The 4224-nt window shown below is 41.9% G+C and overlaps 1 non-coding gene across 1 annotated transcript; it reads right to left on the bottom strand.

Moving 5' to 3' along the window:
- Positions 1-4118: 4118 nt before the first annotated feature.
- LOC145080731 (small nucleolar RNA R71) lies at positions 4119-4224 on the bottom strand. Its single transcript, XR_013695319.1, has one exon. It is a non-coding gene; the product is annotated as a small nucleolar RNA R71 (small nucleolar RNA).

Raw genomic sequence — 4224 nt, 5'->3', positions numbered from 1 at the left:
AGGATGAATGATAGCCTATGCGTCGCGGCAGTTGAAGTCGCACGAGACGAGACACCCTACTCATGATCTGGAGTTGGGAGCGGTGGTATTCGCTCTCAAGATTTGGAGACGTTACCTCTATGGGGTCTGCTGTACCATATACACGGACCACAAGAGTTTGAGACATATCATGGATCAGCCGAACCTGAACATGAGACAACACAGGTGGTTGGATGTAGTCAAGAACTACGACTGCAAGAACCTTTACCACCCAGGAAAAGTGAACGTGGTTGCGGATGCTCTGAGCCGCAAGTTAGCTGGATCTTCTACCCCAATGACATGTATGAGGATATCGGTGGATTCTCCTCTTGTGAGCTTGATCTGGGAAGCTCATGCAGAGGGTATGCGTCAAGAAAACTGGAAGCTTGGGAGGATTATGGGTGAGAGCACCCGGTTTGTGCAGGATAGTTGGGGATTATTGACCCGTTATGGTCGGGTCTAGATTCCGATGTCTGGTGGGGTCAGACAGACTATTTTGGAGGAGGCTCATAAGTATCGCTTCTTTATCCACCCGGGGGCCACCAAGATGTACCAGGATTTGTGATTGAGTTACTGGTGGCGGTGCATGAAGTGAGAAATCGCTTGGTACGTGGAGAGGTGCCTGACTTGCAGGATGGTCAAGGCCGAGCACCAGAGGTCGCATGGAAATCTGCAGCCTCTAGAGGTTCCCATGTGGAAGTGGGAATAGATCACGATGGATTTTATTACCAAACTGCCGAGGACGGCGAAGGGATTTGACACTATTTGGGTCATCGTGGATCGATTGACCAAGAGCGCCCACTTTTTAGTGATACGGGAGAGTTCATCGGCCGAGAAGCTGGCTGACTTGTATATCCGCGAGATCGTTGCTCACCATGGGGTGCCGGTCTCTATTGTCTCAGACCACGATGTTCGGTTCACCTACCGTTTCTGGCAGAAGTTCCACGAGGAACTGGGCACGCGACTGCACTTCAACATAACCTATCATCCGCAGACGGACGGTCAGAGTGAGCGGACCATACATAATCTCAAGGATATGCTGAGAGCCTGTATTATTGATTTCAGAGGGAGCTGTGACTACTACCTACCCCTTGCAGAGTTCTCCTACAACAACAATTTTCATTCCAGTATTGGTGCCCCACCATATGAGCTATTGTATGGACAGAGATGTCACACCCTAGTCGTTGGGGTAAGATCGGTCACAGAGTGATGGGACGGACAAAGGTATCTCTGTAGACTACCGAGAGGATTCAGCAGATTAGACAGTGACTGCAGACCGCTCAAAGTCGGCAGAAGAGATACGCTGATAGACGCCGATCTGAGTTGGAGTTCCAGGTGGGTGACATGGTACTCCTGAAGTCTCACCCTGGAAGGGTGTGATTTGATTCAGGAAGAAGGGGAAGTTGGGTCCTCGATACATTGGGCCATTCAGGATTATTGCCAGGGTTGGCAAGGTGGCTTATTGACTGGATCGCCCGGAGGAGCTTAGTCAGGTCCACAACACTTTCCATGTGTCACAGTTGCGGAAGTGTATAGTAGATAAGGGGGCAGTGGTATCATTAGACGATATTCAAGTCGACTAGCGCCTGAATTACGTTGAGAGGCCAATAGACGTTCTTGAGAGGAAGGTAAAGGTTCTACAGAACAAGGAAGTACCTCTGGTAAAGGTATAGTGGAAGCACAGGAGGGGATCCGAGTGGACATGGGAGCCGGAGGCAGAAATGCGGGAGCACTACTAATATGTGCATATCTATACACATAAATATACAACATATCTTAATATTTTAATTATTTTTATGTCCTTATTAGAACAAAAGATACTTAATTTGCTATGAATTATCTTGTGGGGACCAAAAGATATGCTTGGAGCAAAAAGGAAGCTGGATGCTGGAAGTTGGGAGTTTGAACCAAAGCTCTAAAATGAATAAAATATACCCCAACACGTCGTGGTGAATTCCTTACAACGTGGCAACTTGAAGAATCCCGATCAACTTTGAAGACTTGTAGAACACGGGATAAACACGATTACCACATCGTGGTGGACTTACCACGACATGGTGCCCCGATTTCGAGAAAAGTATAAATAGATCACCATAACCCCCAAATTGGAACTTTTTGCTCTGGAGAATTCGACGCTTTTGAAGGCTAAACACTGTTTCTAAGGTTTGGAAGCAAGAATTTCATTCACAAACCTTGGAAGAAGGAGCATTAAGGCAACTAAACTTCACACTTCGATTTTTATTAGATTTTGCTATGTCAAATACTATAAATTTCATTTTTGTGATTTTGTTTGCTAAAATCATGAGCTAAATACTCATGACTTTCATTTAGCCTAGGATGATTTGACTATTTGTGGTTGATTTCATGGATTGGATTTAGATATTTGGTTATTTGTTGATTTAGCTTATTAAAGAACCTCAAGTACTTTTGATAACTATTTTCTCTACTTATTGTTGAATTTGATTAAGTTAGTATTTCCATCTTTCTTAGTTAAATTTGAATCTTATGATGTTGTGATCTGCAAAGTTGTAGGACTAGAGTTTTGAATAAAACCTAGGGTTAAGTAGAAAAGTGGGTAAAATGGTATAGGAGCTAATATATGACGACAAATCATGTATTAAATTGAATCAATAAACTAAATTGGTCAATCAATTATAAGTCTAATAAATTCGAAATGAACACTAGTGAACTTGTAAGTTTGTCCATCTGATCACCGAAAAATAAGCTAGTTTGCTAAAGGATTAACTTAGTGAATACTAATTTGGTCATCTTAGGAATCGGTAACTAAAGAAACTAAGTCCATTGAACTTCCATAAATCAACCATAATAACAAATTAATCCAAAGCTAAACGAAAGTCTCTTACTCACCTTGGTTAACTCATACTTGTTAATTTGCTTTAGTTTAGTGTTATCTTAATTAAGTGAATTTTAGTTAGTTGACAATTTAAGTATCTAGTCTTGCAAAACTAGGAAAACAAAACCTTTTTCTTATTTAATTAGTAATTAGTTAATAGTAGAATAAAGTTAAATAAAACACCGTTCCTTGAGTTCGACACTCGTTCATGCCATATCTATACTATTGGATGATTAGGTATACTACCTAGTGTGTTTAATAGTCTAGTGAAGGAAATAGCTTTTATAAATTTAAAGCTTGAATAAAAATATAAACACATTAAATACACATCAACTTTTTGGCGCCGTTGCCGGGGAACGGTGAAATCTTAGTTGCCTTTATTCTACTATTTTATTAGGATTAGTTATCATTTAGTTTTTATTTATTTTTATTTTAGGATTTACTTGCTTTTTACTCACCACGACGTGGTAATTTCTACCACGTCGTTGCATCGTAACAGTAGGATTTTATTTTTCGCTTTTGTTCTTTTTATGCGTTTCCTTTATTTATTTGCAGATTGTGTATGACCCGTGGATCAAATTCCTCTTTGATCCCACCACTTGAAGACCCGGAATCTGCTTTTCGCAAAAAAACAAAAGCGAAACCGAAGGAGAACCCGCTACACCAAAGAAGTCACCTTTCAAAATCTCAAGTCGGTTTTTGGCAAGAAGAAGGGAAAAGTGGGAGAATCCAGCAAAACACTGAGGACAAAGACACAAAGAGCAATCCAACTAAGGAAGACGCCGAGTACGAAACAGAAAAAGAAGGAAGCGAAACCGAATCTGAAATAGAAAGCGAGCTAAACAAGGAACCCGATAACACCATGGCGAACATTGCCGACCTATCAATGGACGCATACAAAAAGAGAATTCGAGATGACACCAGTCTGGGGCTTGTGCAACCCACCATACCCGCCACTGCCACATTTGAACTTAAGGAGCACATCCTTACAACACTAAAGGAGACTCCTTTCACCGGAAAGGATCATGAAGACACCTATAAGCATCTAGATGAAGTAAACGACATCGCCGACTACTTTAACATTCCAAATATACCAAGAGAAACGGTGTTGTTGAGGATGCTCCCTGTCACATTCAAAGGAGCCGCGAAGGATTGGCTTAAGGCACTTCCACCAGGCACGGTAACGACATAGGCAAGGATGCGTGAATTGTTTTTGGAACAGTTTTGCCTACCATCCAAGGTGGCTAAGCTCAAAAGGCCATCACCAATTTTGAACAACAAATGGGGGAGTCCTTGTACAAAGCATGGGAGCGCTATAAATGCCTGATAAGGAATTGCCCACAACATGACCT

Source organism: Lactuca serriola, chromosome 1, assembly GCF_051521515.1.
Source record: "Lactuca serriola cultivar US96UC23 chromosome 1, Lser_US96UC23_V15, whole genome shotgun sequence".
Classification (NCBI taxonomy): Eukaryota; Viridiplantae; Streptophyta; class Magnoliopsida; order Asterales; family Asteraceae; genus Lactuca; species Lactuca serriola.
This window is presented reverse-complemented; position numbering and strand designations above follow the sequence as displayed.